This window comes from Schistocerca cancellata, chromosome 8, assembly GCF_023864275.1.
Source record: "Schistocerca cancellata isolate TAMUIC-IGC-003103 chromosome 8, iqSchCanc2.1, whole genome shotgun sequence".
NCBI lineage: Eukaryota > Metazoa > Arthropoda > Insecta > Orthoptera > Acrididae > Schistocerca > Schistocerca cancellata.
The window spans coordinates 81,647,800-81,661,434 of record NC_064633.1 but is presented as its reverse complement, the minus strand read 5'-3'; the positions used below and the strand labels follow the sequence as shown (position 1 = coordinate 81,661,434).

Sequence of the window (13,635 nt, the reverse complement as noted above, 5' to 3'; positions counted from 1 at the left end):
GCAGCACCAGGAAAACGGGTTCAGCTGTGCTCGCCTTCCACTCGGCGTTGAGCGCCTACAGCGAGATTGCCTTCGGCCTCTGGCGCCAGGAGGGAAGGCGACACATCACGGCGCAAGCAGCGCGTAGCAGAAGGCGGTGGTGGTGTGTCGGTGAGCATGGTTGCTTCCCAAGTAACTGATCTGGGTTTGAAACCCGGACACCGCACGGAAGTTGTCTCCTTTACTCAGGAGAATGTTTTCAACGCTCGCGAACTGTCGTGTTACGAATGGTTTTCCTTCGCCCCTCGTCCCGCTCCGCGTAGGCTAGTGTGGATTGCGATTCACAGCATCGTGTGTCCCGTCCCCATGTGTCGACTTGTCTCGACTTTGACCGGCTGACGCGAAAGCTGACGCTTGCAAATGGGCGTATATGTAGAGGACAGGCGCTAGAATCGACTGGGAGAGACCAACTCGACAAACACACAACGGACCCTTTCATTTGACTGTGGCCGCAGGTTCGCGAATTTGGGTACCGAGAGGCAAGAGACGGGTCAGCGTGCTGGACCGTATCATTACCGCGCAGCAACACCGAAAACTAAGGGAAAAGGCAAAATTCAAGAATCCAACAGCACGCAGACATCCTAGTTAGTCACCGAGCCGTGTACTAAGCACGCAAAAATGCTGCTTAACTTCGGTGTTCGGACGAGAACCCGTGTCGTCAGCGTGGCACAGAAGTCGGCGAGAACGTTTCCAGACGTGTGGACATCTTAGTCCTTGTACAGATCACTTGTGATTTGCCTGGCAGTCTCTCGCGCTGCCTTTTAGGGAAGCAATATGGAATAGCCCTTGGTGGGACCTAATCCACAGCCTTCCCGTTATTAGCATGACACACTAACTTAGTGAGCTTACTGCCCACGCAATACGGCCGCTTCAGAACTCCAGTACCTGAGCCACCGTTTCATCTATCTTTATTAAGGCCCTACGATTCATTTAAACACGTATGTGTTGCTGTTGAGGTTTTCTCGCTGTCGCTTGGAACCTAGAGCCACAACACAACGACAACGGAAACGTCCGTGAGAAGAGCTAAAACTCGCCACAGGAAAAGTATGTTCCGCTATTTCTTTTCGACCGCTCGGGCTACCGGACGAGCGACGCCTACACTGCTGTCACTGTCGTCTCTAGTAAAATCTGCATGGCGTGTTTCTGCGTAATTTACTTGTTCTATAAGATCAAGGGAGTATGTTAGTTTCAGAATGTTCAAAATGGATAGTCAGATGTGGGGTTCGAACCCTCGCTCCCTTACGGGAACCAGAGCTTAAATCTGGCGCCTTAGACCGCTCGGCCAATCTGACGTGCGAGGCATTCGCTCCAGTGACTTCCATCTCTAGCAATATCTCAAGAACCTAGCTGCGAAATCTGTTTCTTTTTTCGGTAGGATGTAATTATGTCAGGTTTAGAATATTTAAGACACAATGTCAGACGTGGCGAAGGAAACGAACCCTCCATTTCGGGAACTAATGTGGCGCGTTGGACCGCTTTCTTCCGTCGTTTCCAGTTTGAACTGTAACTAGCAAAACTGTATTTAGTAATAGTAACATTTTCACATTGATGCAAAGAAAACTAGATATTAAAGAACGGCAAATAAGGCCGTTTCCTAGCAACAGCCACGCTCTGCATTACGCACTCGTGGGAAGCCAATGAAATACTTCCTGTGAGGCTCAAGCTGTCGACCTTCACTTTACAATACTTAGGCACTACCCGGTGGTACCGACCCATACATACTGAAACGCCTTTGGATCGTCAGTGGGTACTTCATATTAGAAATTTCATGTTCGCCCTGATGTGCATTAAAGGGCAGATTCTTCAGTGAAAGTTCGTTCTGCGCTCAGTTACAGTATATCGCCCTAGCAGCACCAGGAAAACGGGTTCAGCTGTGCTCGCCTTCCACTCGGCGTTGAGCGCCTACAGCGAGATTGCCTTCGGCCTCTGGCGCCAGGAGGGAAGGCGACACATCACGGCGCAAGCAGCGCGTAGCAGAAGGCGGTGGTGGTGTGTCGGTGAGCATGGTTGCTTCCCAAGTAACTGATCTGGGTTTGAAACCCGGACACCGCACGGAAGTTGTCTCCTTTACTCAGGAGAATGTTTTCAACGCTCGCGAACTGTCGTGTTACGAATGGTTTTCCTTCGCCCCTCGTCCCGCTCCGCGTAGGCTAGTGTGGATTGCGATTCACAGCATCGTGTGTCCCGTCCCCATGTGTCGACTTGTCTCGACTTTGACCGGCTGACGCGAAAGCTGACGCTTGCAAATGGGCGTATATGTAGAGGACAGGCGCTAGAATCGACTGGGAGAGACCAACTCGACAAACACACAACGGACCCTTTCATTTGACTGTGGCCGCAGGTTCGCGAATTTGGGTACCGAGAGGCAAGAGACGGGTCAGCGTGCTGGACCGTATCATTACCGCGCAGCAACACCGAAAACTAAGGGAAAAGGCAAAATTCAAGAATCCAACAGCACGCAGACATCCTAGTTAGTCACCGAGCCGTGTACTAAGCACGCAAAAATGCTGCTTAACTTCGGTGTTCGGACGAGAACCCGTGTCGTCAGCGTGGCACAGAAGTCGGCGAGAACGTTTCCAGACGTGTGGACATCTTAGTCCTTGTACAGATCACTTGTGATTTGCCTGGCAGTCTCTCGCGCTGCCTTTTAGGGAAGCAATATGGAATAGCCCTTGGTGGGACCTAATCCACAGCCTTCCCGTTATTAGCATGACACACTAACTTAGTGAGCTTACTGCCCACGCAATACGGCCGCTTCAGAACTCCAGTACCTGAGCCACCGTTTCATCTATCTTTATTAAGGCCCTACGATTCATTTAAACACGTATGTGTTGCTGTTGAGGTTTTCTCGCTGTCGCTTGGAACCTAGAGCCACAACACAACGACAACGGAAACGTCCGTGAGAAGAGCTAAAACTCGCCACAGGAAAAGTATGTTCCGCTATTTCTTTTCGACCGCTCGGGCTACCGGACGAGCGACGCCTACACTGCTGTCACTGTCGTCTCTAGTAAAATCTGCATGGCGTGTTTCTGCGTAATTTACTTGTTCTATAAGATCAAGGGAGTATGTTAGTTTCAGAATGTTCAAAATGGATAGTCAGATGTGGGGTTCGAACCCTCGCTCCCTTACGGGAACCAGAGCTTAAATCTGGCGCCTTAGACCGCTCGGCCAATCTGACGTGCGAGGCATTCGCTCCAGTGACTTCCATCTCTAGCAATATCTCAAGAACCTAGCTGCGAAATCTGTTTCTTTTTTCGGTAGGATGTAATTATGTCAGGTTTAGAATATTTAAGACACAATGTCAGACGTGGCGAAGGAAACGAACCCTCCATTTCGGGAACTAATGTGGCGCGTTGGACCGCTTTCTTCCGTCGTTTCCAGTTTGAACTGTAACTAGCAAAACTGTATTTAGTAATAGTAACATTTTCACATTGATGCAAAGAAAACTAGATATTAAAGAACGGCAAATAAGGCCGTTTCCTAGCAACAGCCACGCTCTGCATTACGCACTCGTGGGAAGCCAATGAAATACTTCCTGTGAGGCTCAAGCTGTCGACCTTCACTTTACAATACTTAGGCACTACCCGGTGGTACCGACCCATACATACTGAAACGCCTTTGGATCGTCAGTGGGTACTTCATATTAGAAATTTCATGTTCGCCCTGATGTGCATTAAAGGGCAGATTCTTCAGTGAAAGTTCGTTCTGCGCCTCAGTTACAGTATATCGCCCTAGCAGCACCAGGAAAACGGGTTCAGCTGTGCTCGCCTTCCACTCGGCGTTGAGCGCCTACAGCGAGATTGCCTTCGGCCTCTGGCGCCAGGAGGGAAGGCGACACATCACGGCGCAAGCAGCGCGTAGCAGAAGGCGGTGGTGGTGTGTCGGTGAGCATGGTTGCTTCCCAAGTAACTGATCTGGGTTTGAAACCCGGACACCGCACGGAAGTTGTCTCCTTTACTCAGGAGAATGTTTTCAACGCTCGCGAACTGTCGTGTTACGAATGGTTTTCCTTCGCCCCTCGTCCCGCTCCGCGTAGGCTAGTGTGGATTGCGATTCACAGCATCGTGTGTCCCGTCCCCATGTGTCGACTTGTCTCGACTTTGACCGGCTGACGCGAAAGCTGACGCTTGCAAATGGGCGTATATGTAGAGGACAGGCGCTAGAATCGACTGGGAGAGACCAACTCGACAAACACACAACGGACCCTTTCATTTGACTGTGGCCGCAGGTTCGCGAATTTGGGTACCGAGAGGCAAGAGACGGGTCAGCGTGCTGGACCGTATCATTACCGCGCAGCAACACCGAAAACTAAGGGAAAAGGCAAAATTCAAGAATCCAACAGCACGCAGACATCCTAGTTAGTCACCGAGCCGTGTACTAAGCACGCAAAAATGCTGCTTAACTTCGGTGTTCGGACGAGAACCCGTGTCGTCAGCGTGTGGCACAGAAGTCGGCGAGAACGTTTCCAGACGTGTGGACATCTTAGTCCTTGTACAGATCACTTGTGATTTGCCTGGCAGTCTCTCGCGCTGCCTTTTAGGGAAGCAATATGGAATAGCCCTTGGTGGGACCTAATCCACAGCCTTCCCGTTATTAGCATGACACACTAACTTAGTGAGCTTACTGCCCACGCAATACGGCCGCTTCAGAACTCCAGTACCTGAGCCACCGTTTCATCTATCTTTATTAAGGCCCTACGATTCATTTAAACACGTATGTGTTGCTGTTGAGGTTTTCTCGCTGTCGCTTGGAACCTAGAGCCACAACACAACGACAACGGAAACGTCCGTGAGAAGAGCTAAAACTCGCCACAGGAAAAGTATGTTCCGCTATTTCTTTTCGACCGCTCGGGCTACCGGACGAGCGACGCCTACACTGCTGTCACTGTCGTCTCTAGTAAAATCTGCATGGCGTGTTTCTGCGTAATTTACTTGTTCTATAAGATCAAGGGAGTATGTTAGTTTCAGAATGTTCAAAATGGATAGTCAGATGTGGGGTTCGAACCCTCGCTCCCTTACGGGAACCAGAGCTTAAATCTGGCGCCTTAGACCGCTCGGCCAATCTGACGTGCGAGGCATTCGCTCCAGTGACTTCCATCTCTAGCAATATCTCAAGAACCTAGCTGCGAAATCTGTTTCTTTTTTCGGTAGGATGTAATTATGTCAGGTTTAGAATATTTAAGACACAATGTCAGACGTGGCGAAGGAAACGAACCCTCCATTTCGGGAACTAATGTGGCGCGTTGGACCGCTTTCTTCCGTCGTTTCCAGTTTGAACTGTAACTAGCAAAACTGTATTTAGTAATAGTAACATTTTCACATTGATGCAAAGAAAACTAGATATTAAAGAACGGCAAATAAGGCCGTTTCCTAGCAACAGCCACGCTCTGCATTACGCACTCGTGGGAAGCCAATGAAATACTTCCTGTGAGGCTCAAGCTGTCGACCTTCACTTTACAATACTTAGGCACTACCCGGTGGTACCGACCCATACATACTGAAACGCCTTTGGATCGTCAGTGGGTACTTCATATTAGAAATTTCATGTTCGCCCTGATGTGCATTAAAGGGCAGATTCTTCAGTGAAAGTTCGTTCTGCGCTCAGTTACAGTATATCGCCCTAGCAGCACCAGGAAAACGGGTTCAGCTGTGCTCGCCTTCCACTCGGCGTTGAGCGCCTACAGCGAGATTGCCTTCGGCCTCTGGCGCCAGGAGGGAAGGCGACACATCACGGCGCAAGCAGCGCGTAGCAGAAGGCGGTGGTGGTGTGTCGGTGAGCATGGTTGCTTCCCAAGTAACTGATCTGGGTTTGAAACCCGGACACCGCACGGAAGTTGTCTCCTTTACTCAGGAGAATGTTTTCAACGCTCGCGAACTGTCGTGTTACGAATGGTTTTCCTTCGCCCCTCGTCCCGCTCCGCGTAGGCTAGTGTGGATTGCGATTCACAGCATCGTGTGTCCCGTCCCCATGTGTCGACTTGTCTCGACTTTGACCGGCTGACGCGAAAGCTGACGCTTGCAAATGGGCGTATATGTAGAGGACAGGCGCTAGAATCGACTGGGAGAGACCAACTCGACAAACACACAACGGACCCTTTCATTTGACTGTGGCCGCAGGTTCGCGAATTTGGGTACCGAGAGGCAAGAGACGGGTCAGCGTGCTGGACCGTATCATTACCGCGCAGCAACACCGAAAACTAAGGGAAAAGGCAAAATTCAAGAATCCAACAGCACGCAGACATCCTAGTTAGTCACCGAGCCGTGTACTAAGCACGCAAAAATGCTGCTTAACTTCGGTGTTCGGACGAGAACCCGTGTCGTCAGCGTGGCACAGAAGTCGGCGAGAACGTTTCCAGACGTGTGGACATCTTAGTCCTTGTACAGATCACTTGTGATTTGCCTGGCAGTCTCTCGCGCTGCCTTTTAGGGAAGCAATATGGAATAGCCCTTGGTGGGACCTAATCCACAGCCTTCCCGTTATTAGCATGACACACTAACTTAGTGAGCTTACTGCCCACGCAATACGGCCGCTTCAGAACTCCAGTACCTGAGCCACCGTTTCATCTATCTTTATTAAGGCCCTACGATTCATTTAAACACGTATGTGTTGCTGTTGAGGTTTTCTCGCTGTCGCTTGGAACCTAGAGCCACAACACAACGACAACGGAAACGTCCGTGAGAAGAGCTAAAACTCGCCACAGGAAAAGTATGTTCCGCTATTTCTTTTCGACCGCTCGGGCTACCGGACGAGCGACGCCTACACTGCTGTCACTGTCGTCTCTAGTAAAATCTGCATGGCGTGTTTCTGCGTAATTTACTTGTTCTATAAGATCAAGGGAGTATGTTAGTTTCAGAATGTTCAAAATGGATAGTCAGATGTGGGGTTCGAACCCTCGCTCCCTTACGGGAACCAGAGCTTAAATCTGGCGCCTTAGACCGCTCGGCCAATCTGACGTGCGAGGCATTCGCTCCAGTGACTTCCATCTCTAGCAATATCTCAAGAACCTAGCTGCGAAATCTGTTTCTTTTTTCGGTAGGATGTAATTATGTCAGGTTTAGAATATTTAAGACACAATGTCAGACGTGGCGAAGGAAACGAACCCTCCATTTCGGGAACTAATGTGGCGCGTTGGACCGCTTTCTTCCGTCGTTTCCAGTTTGAACTGTAACTAGCAAAACTGTATTTAGTAATAGTAACATTTTCACATTGATGCAAAGAAAACTAGATATTAAAGAACGGCAAATAAGGCCGTTTCCTAGCAACAGCCACGCTCTGCATTACGCACTCGTGGGAAGCCAATGAAATACTTCCTGTGAGGCTCAAGCTGTCGACCTTCACTTTACAATACTTAGGCACTACCCGGTGGTACCGACCCATACATACTGAAACGCCTTTGGATCGTCAGTGGGTACTTCATATTAGAAATTTCATGTTCGCCCTGATGTGCATTAAAGGGCAGATTCTTCAGTGAAAGTTCGTTCTGCGCTCAGTTACAGTATATCGCCCTAGCAGCACCAGGAAAACGGGTTCAGCTGTGCTCGCCTTCCACTCGGCGTTGAGCGCCTACAGCGAGATTGCCTTCGGCCTCTGGCGCCAGGAGGGAAGGCGACACATCACGGCGCAAGCAGCGCGTAGCAGAAGGCGGTGGTGGTGTGTCGGTGAGCATGGTTGCTTCCCAAGTAACTGATCTGGGTTTGAAACCCGGACACCGCACGGAAGTTGTCTCCTTTACTCAGGAGAATGTTTTCAACGCTCGCGAACTGTCGTGTTACGAATGGTTTTCCTTCGCCCCTCGTCCCGCTCCGCGTAGGCTAGTGTGGATTGCGATTCACAGCATCGTGTGTCCCGTCCCCATGTGTCGACTTGTCTCGACTTTGACCGGCTGACGCGAAAGCTGACGCTTGCAAATGGGCGTATATGTAGAGGACAGGCGCTAGAATCGACTGGGAGAGACCAACTCGACAAACACACAACGGACCCTTTCATTTGACTGTGGCCGCAGGTTCGCGAATTTGGGTACCGAGAGGCAAGAGACGGGTCAGCGTGCTGGACCGTATCATTACCGCGCAGCAACACCGAAAACTAAGGGAAAAGGCAAAATTCAAGAATCCAACAGCACGCAGACATCCTAGTTAGTCACCGAGCCGTGTACTAAGCACGCAAAAATGCTGCTTAACTTCGGTGTTCGGACGAGAACCCGTGTCGTCAGCGTGGCACAGAAGTCGGCGAGAACGTTTCCAGACGTGTGGACATCTTAGTCCTTGTACAGATCACTTGTGATTTGCCTGGCAGTCTCTCGCGCTGCCTTTTAGGGAAGCAATATGGAATAGCCCTTGGTGGGACCTAATCCACAGCCTTCCCGTTATTAGCATGACACACTAACTTAGTGAGCTTACTGCCCACGCAATACGGCCGCTTCAGAACTCCAGTACCTGAGCCACCGTTTCATCTATCTTTATTAAGGCCCTACGATTCATTTAAACACGTATGTGTTGCTGTTGAGGTTTTCTCGCTGTCGCTTGGAACCTAGAGCCACAACACAACGACAACGGAAACGTCCGTGAGAAGAGCTAAAACTCGCCACAGGAAAAGTATGTTCCGCTATTTCTTTTCGACCGCTCGGGCTACCGGACGAGCGACGCCTACACTGCTGTCACTGTCGTCTCTAGTAAAATCTGCATGGCGTGTTTCTGCGTAATTTACTTGTTCTATAAGATCAAGGGAGTATGTTAGTTTCAGAATGTTCAAAATGGATAGTCAGATGTGGGGTTCGAACCCTCGCTCCCTTACGGGAACCAGAGCTTAAATCTGGCGCCTTAGACCGCTCGGCCAATCTGACGTGCGAGGCATTCGCTCCAGTGACTTCCATCTCTAGCAATATCTCAAGAACCTAGCTGCGAAATCTGTTTCTTTTTTCGGTAGGATGTAATTATGTCAGGTTTAGAATATTTAAGACACAATGTCAGACGTGGCGAAGGAAACGAACCCTCCATTTCGGGAACTAATGTGGCGCGTTGGACCGCTTTCTTCCGTCGTTTCCAGTTTGAACTGTAACTAGCAAAACTGTATTTAGTAATAGTAACATTTTCACATTGATGCAAAGAAAACTAGATATTAAAGAACGGCAAATAAGGCCGTTTCCTAGCAACAGCCACGCTCTGCATTACGCACTCGTGGGAAGCCAATGAAATACTTCCTGTGAGGCTCAAGCTGTCGACCTTCACTTTACAATACTTAGGCACTACCCGGTGGTACCGACCCATACATACTGAAACGCCTTTGGATCGTCAGTGGGTACTTCATATTAGAAATTTCATGTTCGCCCTGATGTGCATTAAAGGGCAGATTCTTCAGTGAAAGTTCGTTCTGCGCTCAGTTACAGTATATCGCCCTAGCAGCACCAGGAAAACGGGTTCAGCTGTGCTCGCCTTCCACTCGGCGTTGAGCGCCTACAGCGAGATTGCCTTCGGCCTCTGGCGCCAGGAGGGAAGGCGACACATCACGGCGCAAGCAGCGCGTAGCAGAAGGCGGTGGTGGTGTGTCGGTGAGCATGGTTGCTTCCCAAGTAACTGATCTGGGTTTGAAACCCGGACACCGCACGGAAGTTGTCTCCTTTACTCAGGAGAATGTTTTCAACGCTCGCGAACTGTCGTGTTACGAATGGTTTTCCTTCGCCCCTCGTCCCGCTCCGCGTAGGCTAGTGTGGATTGCGATTCACAGCATCGTGTGTCCCGTCCCCATGTGTCGACTTGTCTCGACTTTGACCGGCTGACGCGAAAGCTGACGCTTGCAAATGGGCGTATATGTAGAGGACAGGCGCTAGAATCGACTGGGAGAGACCAACTCGACAAACACACAACGGACCCTTTCATTTGACTGTGGCCGCAGGTTCGCGAATTTGGGTACCGAGAGGCAAGAGACGGGTCAGCGTGCTGGACCGTATCATTACCGCGCAGCAACACCGAAAACTAAGGGAAAAGGCAAAATTCAAGAATCCAACAGCACGCAGACATCCTAGTTAGTCACCGAGCCGTGTACTAAGCACGCAAAAATGCTGCTTAACTTCGGTGTTCGGACGAGAACCCGTGTCGTCAGCGTGGCACAGAAGTCGGCGAGAACGTTTCCAGACGTGTGGACATCTTAGTCCTTGTACAGATCACTTGTGATTTGCCTGGCAGTCTCTCGCGCTGCCTTTTAGGGAAGCAATATGGAATAGCCCTTGGTGGGACCTAATCCACAGCCTTCCCGTTATTAGCATGACACACTAACTTAGTGAGCTTACTGCCCACGCAATACGGCCGCTTCAGAACTCCAGTACCTGAGCCACCGTTTCATCTATCTTTATTAAGGCCCTACGATTCATTTAAACACGTATGTGTTGCTGTTGAGGTTTTCTCGCTGTCGCTTGGAACCTAGAGCCACAACACAACGACAACGGAAACGTCCGTGAGAAGAGCTAAAACTCGCCACAGGAAAAGTATGTTCCGCTATTTCTTTTCGACCGCTCGGGCTACCGGACGAGCGACGCCTACACTGCTGTCACTGTCGTCTCTAGTAAAATCTGCATGGCGTGTTTCTGCGTAATTTACTTGTTCTATAAGATCAAGGGAGTATGTTAGTTTCAGAATGTTCAAAATGGATAGTCAGATGTGGGGTTCGAACCCTCGCTCCCTTACGGGAACCAGAGCTTAAATCTGGCGCCTTAGACCGCTCGGCCAATCTGACGTGCGAGGCATTCGCTCCAGTGACTTCCATCTCTAGCAATATCTCAAGAACCTAGCTGCGAAATCTGTTTCTTTTTTCGGTAGGATGTAATTATGTCAGGTTTAGAATATTTAAGACACAATGTCAGACGTGGCGAAGGAAACGAACCCTCCATTTCGGGAACTAATGTGGCGCGTTGGACCGCTTTCTTCCGTCGTTTCCAGTTTGAACTGTAACTAGCAAAACTGTATTTAGTAATAGTAACATTTTCACATTGATGCAAAGAAAACTAGATATTAAAGAACGGCAAATAAGGCCGTTTCCTAGCAACAGCCACGCTCTGCATTACGCACTCGTGGGAAGCCAATGAAATACTTCCTGTGAGGCTCAAGCTGTCGACCTTCACTTTACAATACTTAGGCACTACCCGGTGGTACCGACCCATACATACTGAAACGCCTTTGGATCGTCAGTGGGTACTTCATATTAGAAATTTCATGTTCGCCCTGATGTGCATTAAAGGGCAGATTCTTCAGTGAAAGTTCGTTCTGCGCTCAGTTACAGTATATCGCCCTAGCAGCACCAGGAAAACGGGTTCAGCTGTGCTCGCCTTCCACTCGGCGTTGAGCGCCTACAGCGAGATTGCCTTCGGCCTCTGGCGCCAGGAGGGAAGGCGACACATCACGGCGCAAGCAGCGCGTAGCAGAAGGCGGTGGTGGTGTGTCGGTGAGCATGGTTGCTTCCCAAGTAACTGATCTGGGTTTGAAACCCGGACACCGCACGGAAGTTGTCTCCTTTACTCAGGAGAATGTTTTCAACGCTCGCGAACTGTCGTGTTACGAATGGTTTTCCTTCGCCCCTCGTCCCGCTCCGCGTAGGCTAGTGTGGATTGCGATTCACAGCATCGTGTGTCCCGTCCCCATGTGTCGACTTGTCTCGACTTTGCTCGGCTGACGCGAAAGCTGACGCTTGCAAATGGGCGTATATGTAGAGGACAGGCGCTAGAATCGACTGGGAGAGACCAACTCGACAAACACACAACGGACCCTTTCATTTGACTGTGGCCGCAGGTTCGCGAATTTGGGTACCGAGAGGCAAGAGACGGGTCAGCGTGCTGGACCGTATCATTACCGCGCAGCAACACCGAAAACTAAGGGAAAAGGCAAAATTCAAGAATCCAACAGCACGCAGACATCCTAGTTAGTCACCGAGCCGTGTACTAAGCACGCAAAAATGCTGCTTAACTTCGGTGTTCGGACGAGAACCCGTGTCGTCAGCGTGGCACAGAAGTCGGCGAGAACGTTTCCAGACGTGTGGACATCTTAGTCCTTGTACAGATCACTTGTGATTTGCCTGGCAGTCTCTCGCGCTGCCTTTTAGGGAAGCAATATGGAATAGCCCTTGGTGGGACCTAATCCACAGCCTTCCCGTTATTAGCATGACACACTAACTTAGTGAGCTTACTGCCCACGCAATACGGCCGCTTCAGAACTCCAGTACCTGAGCCACCGTTTCATCTATCTTTATTAAGGCCCTACGATTCATTTAAACACGTATGTGTTGCTGTTGAGGTTTTCTCGCTGTCGCTTGGAACCTAGAGCCACAACACAACGACAACGGAAACGTCCGTGAGAAGAGCTAAAACTCGCCACAGGAAAAGTATGTTCCGCTATTTCTTTTCGACCGCTCGGGCTACCGGACGAGCGACGCCTACACTGCTGTCACTGTCGTCTCTAGTAAAATCTGCATGGCGTGTTTCTGCGTAATTTACTTGTTCTATAAGATCAAGGGAGTATGTTAGTTTCAGAATGTTCAAAATGGATAGTCAGATGTGGGGTTCGAACCCTCGCTCCCTTACGGGAACCAGAGCTTAAATCTGGCGCCTTAGACCGCTCGGCCAATCTGACGTGCGAGGCATTCGCTCCAGTGACTTCCATCTCTAGCAATATCTCAAGAACCTAGCTGCGAAATCTGTTTCTTTTTTCGGTAGGATGTAATTATGTCAGGTTTAGAATATTTAAGACACAATGTCAGACGTGGCGAAGGAAACGAACCCTCCATTTCGGGAACTAATGTGGCGCGTTGGACCGCTTTCTTCCGTCGTTTCCAGTTTGAACTGTAACTAGCAAAACTGTATTTAGTAATAGTAACATTTTCACATTGATGCAAAGAAAACTAGATATTAAAGAACGGCAAATAAGGCCGTTTCCTAGCAACAGCCACGCTCTGCATTACGCACTCGTGGGAAGCCAATGAAATACTTCCTGTGAGGCTCAAGCTGTCGACCTTCACTTTACAATACTTAGGCACTACCCGGTGGTACCGACCCATACATACTGAAACGCCTTTGGATCGTCAGTGGGTACTTCATATTAGAAATTTCATGTTCGCCCTGATGTGCATTAAAGGGCAGATTCTTCAGTGAAAGTTCGTTCTGCGCTCAGTTACAGTATATCGCCCTAGCAGCACCAGGAAAACGGGTTCAGCTGTGCTCGCCTTCCACTCGGCGTTGAGCGCCTACAGCGAGATTGCCTTCGGCCTCTGGCGCCAGGAGGGAAGGCGACACATCACGGCGCAAGCAGCGCGTAGCAGAAGGCGGTGGTGGTGTGTCGGTGAGCATGGTTGCTTCCCAAGTAACTGATCTGGGTTTGAAACCCGGACACCGCACGGAAGTTGTCTCCTTTACTCAGGAGAATGTTTTCAACGCTCGCGAACTGTCGTGTTACGAATGGTTTTCCTTCGCCCCTCGTCCCGCTCCGCGTAGGCTAGTGTGGATTGCGATTCACAGCATCGTGTGTCCCGTCCCCATGTGTCGACTTGTCTCGACTTTGACCGGCTGACGCGAAAGCTGACGCTTGCAAATGGGCGTATATGTAGAGGACAGGCGCTAGA

General features: G+C 50.0%; 7 non-coding genes across 7 annotated transcripts; all 7 read right to left on the bottom strand.

Moving 5' to 3' along the window:
* Nucleotides 1-1,247: 1,247 nt before the first annotated feature.
* Trnal-uaa (transfer RNA leucine (anticodon UAA)) lies at nt 1,248-1,331 on the bottom strand. Its single transcript has one exon. It is a non-coding gene; the product is annotated as a tRNA-Leu (tRNA).
* A 1,802-nt stretch (nt 1,332-3,133) lies between these two features.
* Nucleotides 3,134-3,217, bottom strand: Trnal-uaa (transfer RNA leucine (anticodon UAA)). Its single transcript has one exon. It is a non-coding gene; the product is annotated as a tRNA-Leu (tRNA).
* A 1,805-nt stretch (nt 3,218-5,022) lies between these two features.
* Nucleotides 5,023-5,106, bottom strand: Trnal-uaa (transfer RNA leucine (anticodon UAA)). The gene has a single exon. It is a non-coding gene; the product is annotated as a tRNA-Leu (tRNA).
* Nucleotides 5,107-6,908: 1,802 nt separating this feature from the next.
* Trnal-uaa (transfer RNA leucine (anticodon UAA)) lies at nt 6,909-6,992 on the bottom strand. The gene has a single exon. It is a non-coding gene; the product is annotated as a tRNA-Leu (tRNA).
* Nucleotides 6,993-8,794: 1,802 nt separating this feature from the next.
* Nucleotides 8,795-8,878, bottom strand: Trnal-uaa (transfer RNA leucine (anticodon UAA)). The gene has a single exon. It is a non-coding gene; the product is annotated as a tRNA-Leu (tRNA).
* A 1,802-nt stretch (nt 8,879-10,680) lies between these two features.
* Trnal-uaa (transfer RNA leucine (anticodon UAA)) lies at nt 10,681-10,764 on the bottom strand. Its single transcript has one exon. It is a non-coding gene; the product is annotated as a tRNA-Leu (tRNA).
* A 1,802-nt stretch (nt 10,765-12,566) lies between these two features.
* Trnal-uaa (transfer RNA leucine (anticodon UAA)) lies at nt 12,567-12,650 on the bottom strand. Its single transcript has one exon. It is a non-coding gene; the product is annotated as a tRNA-Leu (tRNA).
* Nucleotides 12,651-13,635: the final 985 nt, after the last annotated feature.